We start from the raw sequence: 23,150 nt of genomic DNA, 5'->3' as shown, positions 1-23,150 counted from the left end.
ACTGTACCTCACGCACTCTGGACAGCTATCACTTTCAGTGGTACATAATTTTCATCTACAAACTCGGTTGGAGATATCCAAGAGCTATGAGAATACAGCAATCAGTGTCGCAGTAGAGTCATTACATGTCTGTCGTAGGTAATCTAACGTTTAACTGCGAGATTGCCTAGCTAATCTAACTCAGTAATTTGTGTAGGGGAGAAACTGTGTAACGTCAGAATGGCTAAGGGCATACTTCAAGGTACATGATACGACGAAAATTCCAAGAGTCTATTCGCGAATGATATTTTTGCATGTAGGACAGTCGCTGTGTCAGAAATAAGTGCAATCATAGAGCATATATGAGTGGAAAGAACGCTTTATGTTGGATTGATTATCAATCGCTGGAGACAGTAATGACCGTTAAAAATCTAAGAGTGTGAGTCGCAAGCCATTTAAAGCGGAACTAGCACATAAAATTAGAATTTAGTAAATCAAATGCCAAGATGAAATTCATTGAAAAATCCTAATGAAACGTAATTCATTCACTAAAGTGGTTGCTTAGAAAAACCTTAGGCATGATTAATAAGGGAGATAGAGAGGTTCTTAGGAAGATCGACACGTTTCGTCACAGGTTCGTTTTGTAAGTGCAAGAGACAGATATTTATTGAAAGACATACACAGAAGAGTTTGAAATAGCAGTTGAAAGAAGTTGCATCCGTACCAAGTGAAAAGTCCTCTCGGAGTGCCTCGCCCCTGTGAGATATGCGTACATGCGATGCGCAACTGTCGCGTGGTGCTGCGTTTAAGCTCGTAAGGCGTAAAATTAAATTTTTTCTCAGAAGGCTTTTCTCTTCAGCGCAGATTAAGATCTTTCAAGCTGTTACTGGTTTAATTTTGCACGCTGCAGTCCCTTGAGATGATTTTTGTCCATCGTCAATTCACCTAAAATATGTCTGTTACTCGGATAAAACGGGAGAGTAGGTGATACTGTCAACATCTGCGTTACTGTTAGTATTCCCAAAGGAACGTCTGAACACATACAACACTAAGAAGGAGGGAAGGTAAAGAAAATTTAAAAACGAGGTACTGGCAGAAGTAAAGTTGTGAGGACGGGGCGTGAGTCGTTCTTGGGTAACTCAGTTGGTATCCGGCAAGTTAGCTCAGCGTGTTCGGGTAGAGGGTTAGCTGCCCTCAGTAATAAAAAAAAATTGAGTTAATGGATCAACGACGAACTGAAATGGGTGTCTTCCGACGTCCGCCCAGAGAAAATGCGACGAACGAAAAAAAAAAAAAAAAAGCCGGCACGGCAGCTCATCATGCTTGATAAGAGGGTTAGCTACCCTCGTAATAAAAAACTGAGTGAACGGATCAATAAAGAACCTGAACGGCTGTCATCGGACGTCCGCCACGAACAAATTCATCGACCAATACAGAGCAAAATGTGATTTAAAAAAAAATGTTGGTAGAGCACTTACCCGTGAAAGGCAAAGGTCCCGAGTTCGAGTCTCGGTCCGGCACACAGTTTTAATCTGCCAGGAAGTTTCAGTTTTAAAAATGAAAGTATTTTGTAACAAACAAAAATACGGTAAAATTTACTTGTACTTGTGAGTTAATTTTACCACTTTTCGTAGTAAATCACCATACTTTGTGACAAATATTACAAAGCCCTCCCAGAAATTTGTAGTGGAAATAGTCTCTGACTGAAACCGGTTGTACAATTAAAAATAAATTATAAAACAGCTTTACATGTTACAAAATCTCATTTTTAAAAATCATGATAATGAGACATAGTGTGCCAGAGTACTTAAATTTTTAACATAAGTTCAAAAGATTTTACAGTAGCATGCTGACTGCTACAAAAGATTTTAACGTCGTAACATATAACGCAGAAAATAAAAGCAAAGCAGCCTGGAACGTCATACAACAAGAAGCGGGAAGAGACAAACAAAAGTATAGTAACATACAAATAAGGAATGAGGTCTAAGGAAATTTTGTGAATGAGCACTATAGTGAAATTATAACAAAATACCCTAAAAACAGGTGTAACATGTGCAAGTAATGATGCACTAAATTCACTGATGTTACTAACAACCACAGAGCAAAAAGTCAATAAAAGTATACAAAAAGTATAAATAATGTTTTTAAGCCAGCTTGTATGCCCAATATGTATTGTTTCAGCACACCGATTAGTAATTAATCTAAGCCTGCTGACTTTTTATTTTCAGTTTTTGTCATAATTCTCCAAATGTAATAGAACCAATTACGAAAGACAGATTAATGAATTACTTGAGTAAATTTAACTTTAAAAGTGCGTCACAGCTTGGGTTTCGAAGTGGTTGACGTATTGTGTCAACCCTAACAGTATTTATAAAAGTGGTACATACTGACCTTGATAGGCACATTCATAGTTATATCTGTCCAACGAATTTTTATTGTTGAGCAGAAGATTCCGCTAAATAAGCTACAATCATAAGGTATAAGAGATGTACTCAATTTCCGTTTCCGATTCTACATAGCAGACGTGGTACAAAGAGTAGAGATGACAAAAACAAAAATCAAGCTAAACTTCTAGCGAAACACTTAGCAAACCCAAAACATAGTAATACAGGAATTCCTCAGGGTAGTGTATTAGGCCAAATACTGTTTCTGATACACATCAATGACATTCCGAATTACTCAATGTTAAAAAGTCTCAGAGTCACTGAAAAAAACTCAGAATAAGAAAATGAAATCCGCGAAAAAATTTGCACTTGGTGAATATCAACAGATTTTCATTGAATACAGAGAACAAATGTGCAATTAATTTCAGTATGAAGAGAGACTATGAGACTCTCAACTTAAATGTTATCTCTGTAGATTGCGCCACAAATTCTAGGAATGAATATTCGATATTCACTGGAGTGCTGTGATGATCATTTCTCCATATGTAGGGGTATCAACAGAAAATTTTCGCAGTTGGAGGAGAAAGTTGGTGACTGAAATTTCAAAAGAAGATCCTGCCGCAACAAAAAGCGCCTTTGTTTTAATGATTGCCACCCCAATTCATGTACCACGTCCGTAACACTCTCTCCCCTATTTCTAGATGAATACAAACGAGCTGCTCTTCTTTGAACTTTTTCACTGTTCCTCCGTCAGTCCCATCTGATCCATTTGAGGCGGATCTCACACCGCATAGAAGAGGCTGGACAAGCGTAATGTAAGCAGTATCTTTTGTAGACTTGCTACATTTTGTAAGTGTTCCGCCAATAAATCGCAGTCTTTGGTTTACTTTACCACAACATTATCTATGCGATCATTCCAATTTAAGTTATTCGTAACTGTAATCCCTAAGCATTTAGCTGAATTTACAGCCTTTAGATTTGTCTGATTTATCATTTAACCGAAATTTAGCGGATTTCTTTTAGTACTCAAGTGGATGACTTCGCACTTTTTATTATTCAGAGTCAATTGCAACCATACAGACGTCTTGTCTACATCATTTTGTAGTTGGTTTTGATCATCTGATGACTTTAGGAGACAGTAAAAGACTGCATCGTCTGCAAATGATCTACGAGAGCTGCTCAGATTGGTTCCTGTGTTGTTTATGTAGATCAGCAACAGCAAGGGGCCTGTAACACTTCCTTTGGAAACCTCTGTTGTACTCGATGACTTTCCGTCAATTATTACAGACTGTGATCTTCCTGAGAGGAAATCACGAATCCGGTCACGCAACTGAGACTATACTTCAAAGGCATGTAATTTGATTAGAACTCTTTTGTAAGGAACGGTGTCGAAAGCTTTCTGGAAGTCTAAAAATATGAAATCAAATTGCATCCCCTATCTATAGCACTATATTTTCTGAATCCGTGCGTAATATTTGTCAAGAAATCGTTTTCGTCGAAGTAATTCATAGTTTTAGAACACAATATATCTTAAAAATCCTACTGCAAATTTACTTTAGTGACATGGCTCTGTAATTTGGCGGATTACTCCTGTTTCCGTTCTTGGGTATTGGTGTGATTTGTGTAACTTAGCAGTCTTTAGGTACTGATCTTCCGAAGAGCGAGTGGTTGTATATGATTTTATGGAGCTATTGTATCAGCATACGCTGAAAGGAATCTGACTAGTATTCTATCTGGATCGGAGGCCTTGCATTTACAATGTAAAGTGATTTCACCTGTTTCGCTACACAGACGATATGTACTTCTAAGTTACTCATTTTGGCAGTTGTTCTAGATGCGAATTCTGGAATACTTACTTGTCTTCTTTGGTGAAGGAGTTTTGGAAAACCATATTTAGTAATCCGCCTTTAATGACACTGTCATCAGTGGTATGATCATTGCTATCGCGCAGTGAAGGTATTGATTGCGTCTTACCGCTGGTGTACTTCACACATGACCAGAATCTCTTTGAGTTTTACGCCAGATTTCGAAGCAGAGGTCCGTTGTGGAGACTACTAAAAGCATCTCGCACTGAAGTTCGCGCTAAATTTCGAGCTTCTGTAAAACTTCGCCAATCTTGAGGATTTTGCGTTCTTTGGCAGGCTCTTTTCGTTGATTCTGCAACAGTGTTCTGACCCGTTTTGTGTACCGTGGGGGATCAGTAACATCTCTTATTAATTCATGTGGTATTTATACCTCTCAATTGCCGTCGATACTATTTCATTGAATTTAAACCCCAGCTGGTCTACACTTATACAGTTTGATCGAAAAACTGCCTCTTAGAAAGGCATCAAGCGAATTTTTATCCGCTTTTTTTAAATAAATGTACTTCGCGTTAATTTTTGGTGCGTTTGAATGTTACGGTACTCAGTCTCGCTACAACTGCCCTGTGATCACTAATCCCTGTATTCGTCATGATACTATTTGCTCAGGATTATTTGTTGCTATGAGGTCAGGTATGTTATCGCAATTATTTACATGTTGAGTGTTCTCCTGAACTAATTATTCGAAATAATTTACCGAGGAAACATTCAGTTCAATTTCGGACGATGTTTTATACCTAGCCGCGTAGGATTAGCCGAGCGGTCTAAAGCGCTGCAGTCATGGACTGTGCGGCTGGTCTCGGCGGACGTTCGAGTCCTCCCTCGGGCATGGGTGTGTGTGTTTGTCCATGGATAATTTAGGTTAGGTAGTGTGTAAGCTTAGGGACTGACGACCTTAGCAGTTAAGTCCCATAAGATTTCTCACACATTTGAGCATTTTTTTATAGCTACCGCCGGCTTTAAACATTTATTTTTGCCAACATATCGAGGGTATATTGAAGTCACCACCAACTACGCTATAATTGTATGAGTGGGGCACAAAAGTTTTCTTTGATCTGTTCAGCAGCTGTATCATCTGAGTCAGGCGGTCGGAAAACCAAACAAACATTAATTTATTCTGGTTGTCAAGCATAACCTCTACTAACTCACAGGAACTACCGTATATTCTTCAATTTTACTACAAGGTAAACTACTTCTGACAGCAATAATGACTCCGTCACCAAGTGTGTGTAATCTATCCTTTCTGAACACGGTTAGGTCCTTTGAAAAAATTTCGGTTGACTGTATTTTCGGCTGTAACGATTTGAGCTTCAGTGCTTTCTGATAGCGCTTGGAGCTCTGGTTCTTTCCCAAGAGATTTACGACAATTTACAACTACAATACCAACCGTTGCTTGGTATACCTTCCTATGTTTGCCCTGCAGACTTTTAGACTGACACCCTTTCCGTAGTTTCCCGAGACCCTATAACCTAGAAAATCACCCAGTCCACGACACAGCCCCCGCTACGTGTGTAGTGGATCCCTGACCTATTACGCAGAACCCGGAACCGCACCATACAATGGCGCAAGTCGAAGAATCTGCAACCTACAAGGCCTTAAAACCGCCCGAGCCTCTGATCAGACCGTCCACTCGGCTCAGTGCCAAAGGACCACAGTCGGTTCTGTCGATGGTGTTGCAAATGGTGAGCTCCGCAAGCAAGATTGGCAGTCTATCACTTCAGTTAGCTGACCAAAACCAGAGAGAATTTCTTCCGATCCAAAGCTCGTCCACCGCAGCCGGCGATCCAAAGCAACGCACATCGTTGTTATCGACATAAGCTACAACCTGCAGTTGGCTGCACCCTGTCGTGTAAAAGCAACTTCTCATTTGCTTCCTTGAAAAATGGAGACAGCAACCACCAATAATTACCATAATGAGTGACACGTTGAGCTCAAAAAGATAGTAAGACGTTAATATTGTTTATTTCAGAGCTTTGAGATACCAGTGAGATCTCAAAAAAGAAAAAAAAAACAGCCATTACAGCGCAAAAGCAACGCACATCGTTGTTATCGACATAAGCTACAACCTGCAGTTGGCTGCACCCTGTCGTGTAAAAGCAACTTCTCATTTGCTTCCTTGAAAAATGGAGACAGCAACCACCAATAATTACCATAATGAGTGACACGTTGAGCTCAAAAAGATAGTAAGACGTTAATATTGTTTATTTCAGAGCTTTGAGATACCAGTGAGATCTCAAAAAAGAAAAAAAAACAGCCATTACAGCGCAAAAGCGCGTTCTGAAATGGCAGAGATGTTTATATATATTTTTTACCGATCCTCTGCTTTACGCACGGGAACACTTCCACGAATTATTTTATTTTATAAATATACACGATTTTGTATACCTGAAAATTGCCGGCCGAAGTGGCCGTGCGGTTAAAGGCGCTGCAGTCTGGAACCGCAAGACCGCTACGGTCGCAGGTTCGAATCCTGCCTCGGGCATGGATGTTTGTGATGTCCTTAGGTTAGTTAGGTTTAACTAGTTCTAAGTTCTAGGGGACTAATGACCTCAGCAGTTGAGTCCCATAGTGCTCAGAGCCAGCCACCTGAAAATTGCATATTAAACTGAAATTGGCCAGTAGTGAACATGCATCGAATAAAACATTGCAGATAATGTAATAAACAGCCATTGTGGGAACATTGACTACAGGGTGAACATTAATAAAGCCGACAAACTGCAGGGACGGATTCCTGACTGGAAATTGAGGAAAAAAGGGGCTATGAACATGTGTCCGGAAATTGGCGGTGTGTGCGAAATGTCTACAAATCGTCCCAGAACACAGTAAAGAGCTGTATCGCATCCATGACACAAAAGATGTTCATTGTGGCCTCCATGAGATTGCAGGCGATAGAGATAGTAGCGGTTGTCATTCGGGATACACATAATTGTACTTTGGATTGCACCATGCTGGCGGGCCACTTGTCAAGATCTTGTACTAGGGTTCGTCTCAGTATCCCGTATAACTCGGTCCTCCAAATCCAGTGTACTCACGTCCGCCGCGTCCCTGCACTTTCGTCTGTCTGAAAGGACCCATGATAACACAAACGCCGAAAAAGGGCGTGAAATGTTACGTGATGTGGTTGGTGTCAGAGGCTACTTGGTTGGGTATAGCCGTGCTGCCTCTCGACCGTTTCCCCCTGCTTGGCCGTACCAAAACACCATCTCGGCTTGTATCAACATGAATGCCGGACCATTCTGCCGCTTACAGTACGCTGCATCAATCGCACATGCTGCAACACACAAGGAACACACGCACGTGGTCAGAGGAACTTTCGTTAGTCAGTGCTGTAACAGAAGTTTAACATATTTTCTTATTCCCTTCTCAAATGATAGCTTTCACTTTATGCATGCTGCGGTATTGCAAAAGTTACTGCTCAAAGCAAGGTTTCTCCAAATGCGGAAAAATATTCAAAGGTACAACATGGTTGTATAGCTAGAAACAAATATTCTGTTCAAATTTAAAACAATCGAGGAAATAGTGCAACACTATTACTATAACGCACGTCAATAATCAATAACTGAAAACAAAGTAAGAAGAAACAGTAACAAAAACCTGCTACAAGTTAAAAACAGTTTTAAATAGAAGCTATTGACAACTAACACAATTTCCGTTTTCAGGATAGGAAAAATTGTTAAGACCTTAAAGAAACTCAGTTCATTTGGCAATATCACGTGTTCCAAAGTGGAAGATCATCTTCCATTTCAAGGTGCAAGATGCTGTGCGACTAACGAAGTATAGCTTAACCGTCCACATGTTATGTAATTAGTTTTAAAAATACACAGACTTTTGCTCACAATAATCCTCTGTAACTGAAGAATTAACAAATATCTCCAAATAGTTGTGATATATTATAGAACACTTAAATATGTAGAATACGTAATGTTTATAAAAGATGCACAAAACACAACCTCATTTCTCACAACAACAGAAACAGTAGAAAATGCCGGAAACCGCACTTAGCGGTTACTAGAGCTTGTTCTTCTACGTTCCTCTAAAATCAGTAACTAGGTAGGATACGGAAGTACTAAGGAATGAAGAGATACAATTGACGATTTCTGAGGCTGTATATACTGTGATGAGGAATAGCTCAGTAGGAAGTTCAGTGGAAGAGGAATGGAGATCTCTAAAAAGGGCAACCACAGAAGTTGGGGAGGAAAATGTAGGTACAAGGTAGGTAACTGAGAAGAAATCATGGATAACAGAAGAAATACTTCAATTGATCAACGAAAGAAGGAAGTACAAAATGTTCAGGGAAATACAGGAATATATACAAATAGAAGTAGCGAGGAAGCAAAGGCGAGATGGCAACACGAAAAATGTGAAGAAAGCGATAAAGAAATGACTGTCGGAAGGAATGATTCAGGATATAGAAAAGTCAAAAGAATCTTCGGTGAAGTTAAATAATAAGGGCGGTAACATTAAGGAAGCAATGGGAATTTCACTGTTATGTGCAGATGAGAAAGCGGATACGTGTAAAGAGTACGTTGAGGGCCTCTGAGAGGGAAAGGACATCTGATGACGTGATAGAAGACGAAGCAGAAGTCATAGGGAAGAGATAGGGGATCCGGTATTAGAATCAGAATTTAGAAGACTTAAATTCAAACAAGGCAGAAGCGACAGATAACATTGCATCGAATTTCTAAACCACTGGGGGACGTGGCAACGAAACGATTACTCGCGTTGGTCTGTTCTTCATGTCTGAAAGAATATACACCACATACGTAATTAAGGCGATGGCGGCCAATGATCCCTTCAGCGCAGGTACACACCAATCTCGAACTCTTACGGGATATGGCGTGATGCCGCGTATAATCAGGCTACCAATCAGGCGCACTGCATCAGTAGTGTATGGCACAAATTGAGAATTTGTATGTGATGGGAGGCGTACTAAGGTAGTCCATGCAGATGGGCAGACCACTGTGTCCGGGTGGCGTAGTGGTCAGTGCATCCGCCTAGTAAGCAGGAGACCTGGGTTCGAATCTTGGTCCGGCACAAATTTTCAACTTGCCCCATTGCTGTAAATCAGTCCCACTGGCAGCTAACGTCTATAATTCCTTTGTCTCTTGATTCATAGTGGCTGCAAAATGTCTCAATTATCAGTACTTTGTTATCCTCACGCAGAGGCAGTGAGCAAGCGGCTGAGGACTTTACTCGATCATTGCACCATCTCTAAAAGCTTAACGATTCATCTGCGAGTGCACACTGGGGTGATCAATTTTTTGTTCCGTGAGCTCATCTAGTATCACAGCGTTGCTATCCATGAAACAGAAACTTTCGCTGACTACTCCACCGTTAGTGCTGTCCGCCTCTTGAACAAGTTACCCTGCACCCAGTGCACAACAGGCCCTGTTGCTTTTAAGAAGAAGCTGAAACACTTCCTACTATCATATCTCTAACACCCCCCCCCCCCCCAAAAAAAATTAACGTTTGTGATGTTTTCCTTCTTTCAAAGAGTAAAGCAAATGCCGCGACTTCTCTCATTTATGCTTCTTGCTCTTTTTATTTCTCAGCGTGTCGTGTCGCTTTCTTTTCTGTTGTCTTCATTAATTGTTTTATCATGTTCCTCTTTCTCTCCGTCTACCAAACTTCCTCTCGTGTCCATTGCTGTTAGACCTCATAGTTTAAAACTGTTTTCTTGTAACTTGTCTTTATTATTGTACTCATGAACGGATGATAGTTCAGATGGCTCTGAGCACTATGGAACTTAACATCTGAGGTCATCAGTCCCCTAGACTTAGAACTACTTAAACCTAACTAACCTAAGGACATTACACACATCCATGCCCGAGGCAGGATTCGAACCTGCCACCGTAGGAGCAGCGCGGTTCCGAACTGAAGCGCCTAGAACCGCTCGGTCACAACGGCCGGCTCATGAACGAATATAAACAGTGTTTTTTTTTCTCTTTCAGCACTACAGTAATTACCCAATGTTGTATAATATTGTACATTAGGAGCAAGCTGTAACACGCTTAGCGTGATGAATGTAATGCAAAATATGTTTCTAGTATGCCTTGTTATTTGTAAGAGAAGTAAGTATAAGTAAATCAATAAATAAATAAAAATAAATGTGTTAGTAGTTGAGTCAGCCCAGATCGATGGCAATATTCCATGCTCGACCGAAACTCTTCGCAGCCGCATTATAAAACAGTTCGTATGGAGGAGCTATTGTGTTATTAATTCTGTACACAGTTCTGACTCGGACGAATGTAAATGAAAGAGCGAGGCTTTAAGATTCATGTATGCGACATGAGATTACGCGCGGTAGCCACCCAGGGAGACGGCGCGGAACAATACGGCGGCAGTATACGGAATACAAGGCACAATGAGTCCGCCCGGCCGGACCGCTCCGTGACAAATGGAGCCGGCGAGAGAGCGAGCGCGCTGCGCTGAGCTTTATGGCTTCCCACGGCGCGGCGCCACCGTCCCCCGCACCCACAATGCACCGCTCCGCTGCACTCAGGGATGCTGCACGATTCCTAATGTAGCGCGATGTAAAGCTGCGCACTTTACGAGACCACAGACAAGTAGTACACTTTGACTACATCATGTCAGATGACAATCAGGCGCGACTAGACGTGCGCTTGATTTGAGAGGCAGTGCGACAGAGGTCCCGAGACAAGTGAACGTAGCTGGCGAGGAGGTAGCAAGTAGAAGCCTCAGTTTGTCCAGCAGACGACACCTAAGCCTCTGCTATTTGGCTAAGTATACATAGCACGAAATAAACCGATTGCCAGATAAGCAGCGAGTGGTCTAAAAGGTTGCTGCAACCGGATATCCCCAGACAAGTGGCCCTTGCAGTTACGCTAATGGCATGGGGTTGCCGCCATGATGAAGACTCGAGAGGCTCAAATTCTTTCACGGCCGCACGTACGTAAAATCGATTCTAATAAAGGTACAGAACAGGCAATGGCACCACGCGAAAAAGAGTAACGAGGCGAGCAAGTCCATCTAAACATACGTTCTGTCGATGTAATTTAATACTGTATATTGATAACGGATCAATTGGCTCTGAGCACTATGCGACTTAACTTATGAGGTCATCAGTCGCCTAGAACTTAGAACTAATTAAACCTAAACCTAACCTAACTAATTAAACCTAACCTAATTAAACCTAACCGTAGCGGTCGCTCGGTTCCAGACTGTAGCGCCTAGAACCGCACGGCCACTCCGGCTGGCGACAACGAATCACACAAACTTACCTTTCACCTTTAAAATCAATGATTTCTAAACGCCTTGACCGATGTTAACGAATTAAGCGTCCAGTGATATTGTTTGAGCAGCATTGCTCAGCTACAGTTCTGGAATTCCGACACTTATCAAAAAAAGTTAAGCATAATCCCTGTTGAATCGTGCCTTGACGTCAAATATGTGGGGTCTAGGAAGCCGGCCTTCTCAGATCGCTAGACAACAGGCAAACAAATCATAGAAAAAGGTCGTGTGGCTAGGGCCTCCCGTCGGGTAGACAGTTCGCTGGGTGCAAATCCATCGATTTGACGCCACTTCGGCGACATGCGCGTCCATGGGGATGAAATGATGATGATGACAAAACCCAGTCTCTGAGCGGAAAATATCTCCTACCCAGCCGGGCACCGAACCTGGGCGCTTAAGATTGACACTCTGTCGCGCTGACCGCTCAGCTACTGGGGGCGGACAACAAATCATATTAACGAGTTTTATTACGAAATGAAGAATGAAAATACTTAACTTTGACAATAACACAGAAGTGTCGCAAGCAAAGGACGTCATGCAAATAAGAAATCTCTTCAGTATAGACAATTCCTAATACAAGTGAAGTAATACAGTTGACTCTTCTATTCAGGTCGCTAACAGTGAAGCTTCTGTAGAACTGAGCCGCGGCCAGTCGGGCGCGCCGCTTATGATCTCTTCGCTTAGAGGCCGCTGCTGTCGCGCGGTTGTCCTGGAGAGGAGTCTGTCAGCGTACAAATGGCTGACGTCTTCCTCGCAGCCCCCTCCGCTCTATCGTTCCCGACTGGCATTCCAGCGCTTGACTTTACGCTGTAACAATTCCAAATTATCCAACAATAGTCACCATGGGCGTTCCTAATTAGGTTTAAGGAATTTTAACATTAAGAGTGTGTTCCGTCCACCTTCTAAGATTAGGGCACTACTCCGCTCTGTGAAAGATGATTTGGGGCTTAGGAAACCCGGTGTGTACAAAATTCCGTGTCAATGTGGGAAGGCTTCAATTGGCCGTTTGATTCGCACAGTGCATGACAAGTGTGTGAAACATCGCCGTCATAAGAGGCTACAACAGCCGGAAAAATCGGCAGTAGCAGAACAGTGCTTAAATGAGGGACACAGTATGAAATTTGATGAAACTGTGGTTGTTGCCAACATTTCCAGTTTTTGGAACAGTGTCTATATAGAGGCGACTGAAATTGTGTTGGCGGATAATTTAATCAACAGAGACAATGGGTTTCCTCTTAGCAAGACGTGGAATCCTGCATTGTCTCGCATCAAAACTGAACGTTCTTCGGTGCGGCCCCGAGTGCGATATATCGTTGCCAGCAGTGTTCCACTACCCGAAGAGACTTTCAGGACTTATTACACTGGGAAAGCCTACGTAATCACAACAAGGACCAATTATATGCTTAACTTTTTATGCGTTTATTCAAGCAGTCAAATTTCAGTTAAATGCAGCCAAAGCCTCACAGACAAACAAAAACTAATCTAGGCCAAAATTAGCATAAGGAGGCCCATGCGTTAAGCGCTCAACCAATTCCAAAGTAAACGTCTGTCTATCAACTTGACAGAAAATCTGAGGAAGTTTTGGTCTTCTATCAGTAAATAGATCAAACCTATGTGTCCAGACAGCCTGCGACCAAAATGGCGCTGAAACGGAGGATGACACAGAAAAGGCCGAAATATTGAACGTCTTTTTCAAAAACTGTTTCACAGACGAAAATCGCGCAGTAGTTCCTCCTGTAAGTCGTCGCACGAACGACAAAATTACAGATATCGAAACAATTTACCATGGACAGAATAATAACAGAGGAAAGATCACTGGACCTGATGGGATACAACTCGAAGCTACACAGTGTAACAGTATCTCACGGCCAATCATCACTAGTACTTTTTTACAGTATGATTCCATTTGCTGACAGTCGCCCACAGCTCTGAGAGGGAACTTTTGTCTATTACGTGGCTGTCACGGACACCGTTCCTGATAGAGACGTAGTGCGGGTTGCATAAAACTTCATCATTAGGGGCACCAGAATCACCCTTTATCGCTGATGTCGATCTGTTGTAGAATTCTGGAACATGTTTAATGCTGGAAGCCGATAATCTCGTCTGTAGGAACCATCATAGACTCCGAAAACAATGATCGTATGAAACCCAATTCGTCCACTAGACCCAGAAAGCAGTAGATACAGGCGCACAGGTAGATACCGTGTTCCTTAATTTCCGGAAACCGTTCTACAGTTCCTCACTGCCGCCTAATGAACAAAAATCGAGAGTACAGAATATCTGACCAGCTGTGTGGCGGGACTTAAAATTTCTAGAAAACAGAACAGAGCACATCATTCTCAATAGCCGTAAAAGTAACTTCGGGCGCGCCCCAAGGAAATGTTAAAAGACCGTTACTTTTCATTAATGACCTAGTAGATAACGTCGGCAGTTTAATGTCGCAAGTTCCATAAGATTTTTCGCGGATGACGCTGTAGCATAGAGAGAAGTCGCAGTGCTAGGAAATTTTAGCGAAATGCAGGAAGACGAGCGGAGGATCGACACTTGATGGAGGGAGCGGCAACTGACCTTCAAAACAAGCAAATGTAACGTTGCTAATACACAGAAAGATCCTTTATTGCAGGATACACAATTGAAGAAAGCTCACTGGAAGCAGTTACTTCCATAAAATATCTAGGGGTATATGTATGGAATGATTTGACGTGGAACGACCATATAAAATTAACCGCGGGTAAGGCAGATGTAAGACTGAGATTCACTGGAAGGATCCTTAAGAAATGTAGTCCATCAAGAAGAAGGTAATTTACAAAACATTCATTCGGCCAATACTTGAATACTGCTCGTCAGTCAGGGATCCGTACCAGATAAGACTGGTAGAGGAAACAGAGAAAATCCAAAGAACTGCAGCACGTTTCGTGACATGTTCATTTAGTAACCGCGAAAACGTCACGGAGATGCTCAGCCAGACGCTGCAAGAGAGGCATTCTGCAGCACAGTGTGGTTTAGTGTTAAGGTTCCGAGAGCGTACGTTCCTGGAAGAGTCAGCGAATGTATTGGTTCCTCCAACGTATATCTCTGAAAAGACTATGAAGATACGATCAGAGAGATGCGGGCCCACACAGCAATTGTTCTTTCCGCGAACCATTGGCGACTGGAACAGGAAAAAGGGTGAATTGGCAGTGGTACACAAAGTACTGTCAGCGACACACCGTGAGGTGGTTGTGGAATTTAGATGCAGATGAGCGGAATACTGATTCCGAGGGATAAAAATCAATAATTGTAGTGGCAGTATTAGATAATACGCTGCATTAACTATCTGTAGAGGTTTGATTCTTCATAGGTTTAACAAGTGCAATGGTAAGTAATACTACTTTTACCATTTCAGTGAATAAGATGAAAATAACCTAAAAACCGAGGACGCCAGTTCGCAAATCAAACTGTCATTGCACTCACAATATCTAGCATGCGTTCAATAAACGTTTTAACTACTGGACAGTATTCTTATCGCGTTTAGGAAATTCACTCATTTCGCCAATCAACAATCTTACCTGCAATTTAATCATGTTCTATGAAGTTAATAGAAAAATAATAGGGCTATGCGACAGGAAAAGAAAAGGAAGATTGGGTTAAGGTCCCGTCGACATCGAGGTCATTATACACGGAGCACAATCTCGGATTGTGTCAAGGATGGGGAGGAAATAGGCCGTGCCCTTTCGAAGGAACCATTCCGCTATTTGCTGGAGCGATTTAGGGAAATCACGAAAAAATCTAAATCTGAATGACCGAACGCATGTTTGGACCGTAGTCCTCCCGAATGCGAGTTAATTGCGCTAACTACTGCACCACTTCGCTCGGTTGTAATACGACAGGTGTGTGACTGTTCCTTATAGTCATAAAGGGCCAACAAAATTTGAAAATCGGTCACGCACTCGGTTAAGTCCTTCTACTCAAAGACGGTATGTAAAGAAAGAGTTAAAGAGTTATCTCGTCGTAATCGTTAGGATGGCATTACAGGATTGGCGAGGGTCTGAGGAGTGGGTCGTGGGATTCATGAGTCCAACCGAAAAAAGAAGCACTTCAGTAGAAGCGTCTATATTTTTTGCGTATTCAAATTTCCAAATTTCACAACTAACATTCGGCGCATATGCAAACAAAGAGCCGCGAGAATGGCAAGTAGTGCATTTAACAGACGATGCTTGTCAGAAGCTAACGTGAAACTCTGCCCAGGTGGACGTTCCAACCAAGAAAATGCCCCCATTCACCGACTAGCCGTATCTGCTTTGAAGAGCAGTCCCAAGTCTACAAGTGGAACTGACAAGACACAGGAAGTTAAGAAGGCGAAAGACACTTCACTATGATAAAAAGATTAACAGAAACACTGTCTTCTCGAATGGAGGTGGAAACGACTGGAATAAATCCTATTCCCTTCATTTACACACTTGAACAGCCATATTCTGCAAACCTGTGTTCTTAGCCGTACTGTTTGTGTAAAAAAATAATGACGGTGGGTATACACTTTGATTTTATATCGCGCAAAATATGACATCAGAGTCGTGATAATTTGTTGCCATTATACAGGGTCGCGTACAAACAGATGCCACATTTATTATTATCGCAACACTTTTATTTCTGAAACGAGAATTTTCAAATTTTACGCATAGTTAGTATGGTCAATCACATCATCAAGTGTCCAATAGGCAACTCTGCGAAGGCGAGCACGTATATTTTTTACAACTCTGCAGCACAAGTCTTCATTTATCTCATTGCACAACTGCACTACCCTGGCACGCATTTTCACACTGTTCTCTTGTCCCAAAGGGAACAGTTTCTCTTTCAAATATCCGTACACAAAAAAATCACAAGGGTTTAAATCTGAACTTGAAGGTGGCCAAAAGAATCCCTCCTGATGGCGCTGCGGGTAACGATGGGACATCACACGACTGTTGAATATTTCCTGCAGAAAATCCAGTACAGCATTAGCCATCGAGGCGTTGCGCCATCTTGCATAAATCGCTGCATTGTGTTGGAACATTGATGGTAAGAAAATGTGGCACAAAGTCGCTTTCCAACATTGACTTGTATCGGTCTACATTGACAGTCTCATTAAAAAACACTGGTCCAATTAGGTCGTTACTGGATAGTTACCCCACTGTCATTTTCTCCCCATGCGTGTTTTTCTTGAACATGATCACTAAGCGGTTTTTCTCTACCCCAAAATCGAACGTTTTGTGTCTTTCTGTTCCATTGAGGTGGAAATAAGAAACGTCTGAGAACCATGTTTTGAACATTATTTCATCTTTTCCTTCTGACCATAATGAAAATTCAAGTCTTTCCTGTCTGTTCCGCTCGTTCACTTTGTAAGGGAAGAGCTTGAGATCACTCTGTAAAATTCTTTGCACAGAAAGACGAGATACCCCCATTTCCCTTACCGGCCGCCGGGATGACTTGACTGGACTTTGTTACATGGCGACCCGTAACGTTGCGTTGTTTCCCAGAGAACGAACAATTGGTGCCTGAGGACGTTTACCCTTCCAACAAACTGGCTTCTTCTTCAAATTTTCTCGTGAGCCGAGGAACTGTGTTCCTTGGTGGAGCCCAAATCTTCTTTACGTTGCTGTGACACGTTTCAATTCGGCATAAAAGAAAACTGTCTTAACACGCTGCGGAACAGATAAACGTCCATGCTCGGCCGTGGAGAAACGCTAAATGCGAAACAAGGGACTGGTGATATGCAGCAACACGACCTCTAACGACATTTCCATGAAACAAAACACCATGGAAGGAAATTTTAATGAAATATAACTAGAGGTGCAATTTTTATTCGATGATAAAATGTGTCAACTATTCGTTCGCCACCCTGTAGTTCTTAAATTAATTGCATGACGTGAGTTATTCTGAAATTTTCAGACTTACGTTTTTCAGATGCTGAATTTCTCTGAATTGCAATTTATTGGATGTTATGCTAATCCGTTGTAGCAAGTGGTGATGTTAACAAATGTTTGTGTTAAAATATATTATATATTTTATTGTAATTAAATAGTCTATTATTATTATTTTATTAAAACAAGACTGCCTCTGTAGCCATATGATTCGCGGTGGAGGAAGACCCCGGTTCGATTCCCGTACCTCCTCGGATTTTTTCCTGAGACAGAGAAGTCTGGTACGGGGTCCACTCAAGCCTTGTGGAGTTAAATGAGGAGCTCATTGAATAATGAGGCAGCGGTGTCACCAGGATTCATCTGCTAGCAATTACGGCAGGAGCGACTGGTGACATCTCAGTCATTTGTCCCCGGATCATAGATCTCTCCTCGTACTGCGTTATAGACAGCAGTCGGCTAGTCGGAACAGGCGTAAGACCTAACCCGTGAGTGATGTTGGCTTTACTCCATTAAAAAAAATTTATATACACTATCTGAGCAAAAGTAAGCACTCCGTCTTCAGGCCACAAGTGGCCCATCGGGACCATCCGATTGCCGTGTCATCTTCAGCTGAGGATGCGGATAGGAGAGGCGTGTGGTCAGCACACCGCTCTCCCGGTCGTTATGATGGTTTTCTTTGACCGGAGCCGCTACTATTTGGTCGAGTAGCTCCTCAGTTGGCATCACGAGGCTGAGTGCACCCCGGAAAATGGCAACAGCTCATGGCGGCCCAGATGGTCACCCATCCAAGTGCCGGCCACGCCCGACAGCGCTTAACTTCGGTGATCTGACGGGAACCGGTGTATCCACCACGGCAAGGCCGTTGCCTGAGCAAAAGTAAAGCGCCCGAAAGACAAGGCTGGATGCGATTGTAACTTCGTACACGTACACGCCATCGGCGGGCATGAAATGAATGGAGTTGCAATTATCTGGAGCAGTTATAACGCCCACCAGGTGCATTAGTGTTGTTCGTGTTTAGCGTGTTTACCAGGCAGGGGCGTGAATAGCATCAGGTGTTGAGTGATCACTGTGAAAGACACCTGGATTCCGTGTACTCCTGTAAGACGGAATTATCAGTATCTGAAAGAGTTTGAAAAGGACCTCGCTACGCCTCTCCATTTGACCATTTGGTCAAATCGTGAAGTATCCAGCTTTTCAGTGCTTTCATGATGTGGCAGTGGCCGAATGTTGGACTGTACGAGAAAGTGAGGGCAGCCATACTCGTCGTCAAGGTTCCGGTCGACCATGACTGATCACCAATAGGGAGGATTGCCTTACTGTGCACGAAGCACATCGTAACGCCGTTACATCTGCACCTGCCATCCGACAGCAAGTAGTCTCATCCCGCTCCACTGATCGGGGACTCGCAGCGGCCAGATAAGAGAATTACAGTCCCATAAACGGGCTGCCATTAACACCATAGCGAAAACGGCTGAGTCTCGACTGCAGTCATGACTGCAAAACGCAGATGGTTCAGATGGCTCTAAGCAATATGGGACTTAACATCTAAGGTCATCAGTCCCCTAGACTGAGAACTACTTAAACCTAACTAACTTAAGAACATCACACACATCCAAGCCCGAGGCAGGATTCGAACCAGCGACCGTAACAGCAGCGCGGTTCTGGACTGAAGCGCCTAGAACCGCTGGGCCACAGCGGCCGGCAGGAAACGCAGACTGCTGATGAATGCGTCGCATGGTGTTCAGCGATGAATCGGGGTTTTGTACTACTCCAGACGACCATCTTCAGCAGGGATGGTGTCGACCTGGTCAGAGGTACCAATCATCCAGTGTTTTGGTGACGTAAGGGGTCTGTTCAGAAAATTCCAGAACTTTGACCACAAAATTTTTCTACGCTTACCTTTTCCTTATTGTGCATGATCCTCAAAATAGTCGCCTCCACAACTGATACACGTCTCCCAACGCCGTTTCCACTTCCGGGAACAGTCTTGGTACGCCTCTTGCTGGGTCGCGCAAAGCTCCGTCTGACAGTTTTCTTTTATCTCGTCTATAGTTGCAATTCTTCTTCCTTTCAACGGGTATTTCAACTCTGGTAATAAAAAATTCCGCAGCGACCAGGTCTGGAGAGTACGGAGGATGAGGCAGCGCACTGATTTCGTTTTTTGTGCATTAGTTACGCACCAACAGGGATGAATGTGCGGATGCGTTATCGTGATGCAAGAGCCATGAACTGTCTCGCGCCTCATTTCAGGCCGTTTGCTTCTCAGATTTTCTCCCAGGCGTCGCAACACGTCCCGATAGTACCATCGATTAACAGTTTGTCCCTGTGGCACGAATTCATGATGAACTAATCTACATCTACATTTACATCTACATAGATACTCTGCAAATCACATTTAAGTGCCTGGCAGAGGGTTCATCGAACCACCTTCACAATTCTCTAGTACTCCAATCACATATAGCGCCCGGGAAGAATGAACACCTATATCTTTCCGTACGAGCTCTGATTTCCCTTATTTTATCTTGGTGATCGTTCCACCCTATGTAAGTCGGTGTCAACAAAATATTTTCGCATTCGGAGGAGAAAGTTGGTGATTGGAATTTCGTGAGAAGATTCCGTCGCCTTTCTTTTAATGATGTCCATCCCAAATCCTGTATCATTTCTGTGACACTCTCTCCCACATTTCGCGATAGTACAAAACGTGCTGCCTTTCTTTGAACTTTTTCGATGTACTCAGTCAGTCCTATCTGGTAAGGATCCCACACCGCGCAACAGTATTCTAAAAGTGGACGGACAAGCGTAGTGTAGGCATCCTTTAAAGGCGAAGAAAACTATCAGTATAGCTTTGTCATTTGACCCAATCGGACGAGCCTTTAATTGATATTGGAGTACTTTTCCCGACCCATTGTGAAGATTGAATCCTGGTCTCAACATCATAACCGCCGACCCACAGTTTCGTTGACGTTCCTGACATGAGCGTCATCGGCAGATGTCGAAGGGCGTCCTGAACGAGGTTCATCTTTAACTTCCGTCCAGCCCTTTTTAAACTGCGTGAACCATTCGTAACACCAAGTAAGGCTTAAGCATTCATCACAGTAGGCTTCGTGCATCATTTGGCGTGTCTCTGTAAGGTTTTGTTCAGTTTCACTCAAAACTTAATGCAGACGCGTTGCTCCTCTAACTCTGCCATCTCGAAATTCGCAAACTGTGCGACACAACGTCCTACTCAATATAGCACTGAACAATAACGAACAGACATACAACAATGAAACTTCCGGCAGTTAACACATTGAACACAGGCATGTGCAGAGGTGCCAACCGCATTTCGCTCAAAACAAAATAAAAAAAATAAAAATTAAAAAAAATCCATTGGCGCGAAATTGCGAATGTTCCGGAATTTTTTGAACAGAATTCGCACATCCGTGTTACTCCCGGTTATATAGTCTGGGGAGCACTTAGGTATGATTTCAGCTGTCGGGAGGAACTTGATGGCACAACGTATGTCATGGGTATCCTGCTTTGTAAAGTGTTACCTTTCACGTGACAGTATCATGGCGCCATTTTTCAACAGGACAACGCTCGACTACATACGGCACGTGTCTGTATGAATAACATCGGATCTGTCCACGATAGAACATAGTAGGGTTAGCTCGGACGTCATTCCGTCCCAGGATATCAAGGGCCAGTTACGTCGATTGATGGGAAACTTGCCTCAGGAGGGGACACAATAGATTTATAATAGCCTACTCAACCGAATCAGCTGGGCAGAGGGGTTACAACGTCATGATGAGTGGACGCTTACAGACAAATTCTTTGCAAATTTGGGTTTTCTAATAACTGGTATAACATCACATACCCTCTCACCCGTGAAGTTTCATTTCGTTGTCAGGCAGTATATTCTATTATTATTAAATTTCTATGCCTCTGTGGGGCATTAAAAGTGTGGTTAGCGGCCAAGAGGCACAGTTGATCGTGTAGAGACCGTTCGTACCGTCTGTGTCAATTCTCAACCCCCCCGTCCCCCTTCATCTCCGAGTAGCCTCCAAAATAGCAGCGCAAACGTTTTTGCGTTCTCCTTGGGTAGCGAACTGAGTTATAATTTATGGGTAACGGTCATCACCTTGTGTTAACCGTGCACGACCACTACAAGGAAACTCTTCAATGTTTTGTAGTTCACGATGGAGATTGATTGTTGGAAATACGTGTATCGTGTACAATTCAGCAGGAAACTTCCCGTGCTGACAACCTTTACTGTCATAAAGAAAGTCGTGAACCGTCTAGCTTGAAATGAATCTTCGGACATGCTGGCAGACCGTGTTCGCGTTGTCCCGTTCACGATTTGAGACTGTTAAGCGCCTCTTCAGTGCTGCACATCCAGCGACTTGTCCTCAGAAGAGACGTTAGCTGTTATGTTAAATGGAATTACATCGAATGGCATATCCACATGTTTAAATATGAATTGAAAAAATCTGCTTCCTGCAGCCTCACGAAAGGTCTTGACTTCTATTTACCAGTGGTTCCCACCAAATTTCAACACAATGAAGAACAGAGATACGTAGTGCATTGGCGGAGCTACCATTTGTACTCAAGGGATTGATGCGAAAATTTTTCCGATATGCTTATGGCCGCACACAGTAGTTAACAGACTTTGAACGCAGAATGGTAGTTGGAGCTAGACGCATGGGACATTCCTTTTCAGAAGTCGTTATGAAATTCAGTATTCCGAAATTCACAGTGTCAAGAGACGTCATATTTCAGGCTTTGCCTGTCACCACGGACAACACAGTGGCTGACGGTTTTCACTTAACGATCGAGAGTAGCAGCGTTTGCGTAGAGTTGTCAGTGGTAACAGACAAGCAGCACTGTGTGAAATAACCGAAGAAATGAATGTGCGACGTACGGAGAACGTATCCGTTAGGACAATGCGGCGAAATGTGGCGTCAATGGCTAATGGCTCTAAGCACTATGGGACTTAACATTTGAGGTCATCAGTCCCCTAGACTTCTACATCTACATCTACATGGATACTCTGCAAATCACATTTAAGTGCCTGGCACAGGGTTCATCGAACCACCTTCACAATTCTCTATTATTCCAATCTCGTATAGTGCGCGGAAAGAATTAACACCTATATCTTTCCGTACGAACTCTGATTTCCCTTATTTTGTCGTGGTGATCGTTCCGCCCTATGTAGGTCGGTGTCAGCAAAATATTTTCGCATTCGGAGGAGAAAGTTGGTGATTGGAATTTCGTGAGAAGATTCCGTCGCATCGAAAAACGCCTTTCTTCTAATGATTTCCAGCCCAAATCCCTGTCTGCCATATTTCGCGATAATACAAAACGTGCTGCCTTTCTTTGATCTTTTTCGATGTACTCCGTCAGTCCTACCTGGTAAGGATCCCACACCGCGCAGCAGTATTCTAAAAGAAGACGGACAAGCGTAGTGTAGGCAGTCTCCTTAGTAGGTCTGTTACATTTTCTAAGTGTCCTGCCAATAAAACGCAGCCTTTGGTTAGCATTCTCCAAAACATATTCTATGTGTTCTTTCCAATTTAAGCTGTTCGTAATTGTAATACATAGGTATTTAGTTGAATTTACGGCTTTTAGATTTGACTGATTTATCGTGTAACCGAAGTTTAACGAGTTCCTTTTAGTACTCATGTGGATGACCTCACACTTTTCGTTATTTAGGGTCACCTGTCACTTTTCGCGCCATTCAGATATCTTTTATAAATCGTTTTGCAGTTTGTTTGGGTCTTCTGATGACTTTATTAGTCGATAAACGACAGCGTCAT

The 23,150-nt window shown here is 42.8% G+C and overlaps 1 protein-coding gene and 1 pseudogene across 2 annotated transcripts in view; one reads left to right on the top strand and one right to left on the bottom strand.

Moving 5' to 3' along the window:
- Positions 1–23,150, top strand: part of LOC124787900 (integrin alpha-PS2-like) — an 837,072-nt gene that overhangs the window by 690,552 nt on the left and 123,370 nt on the right. The gene's annotated exons all lie outside the window — the stretch shown is intronic.
- On the bottom strand, positions 18,105–18,222 carry LOC124790613 (annotated as a pseudogene).

Source organism: Schistocerca piceifrons, chromosome 3, assembly GCF_021461385.2.
Source record: "Schistocerca piceifrons isolate TAMUIC-IGC-003096 chromosome 3, iqSchPice1.1, whole genome shotgun sequence".
Lineage (NCBI taxonomy): Eukaryota > Metazoa > Arthropoda > Insecta > Orthoptera > Acrididae > Schistocerca > Schistocerca piceifrons.
The sequence above is the reverse complement of the archived record's forward strand: the minus strand, read 5'-3'. Positions and strand labels throughout refer to the sequence as shown.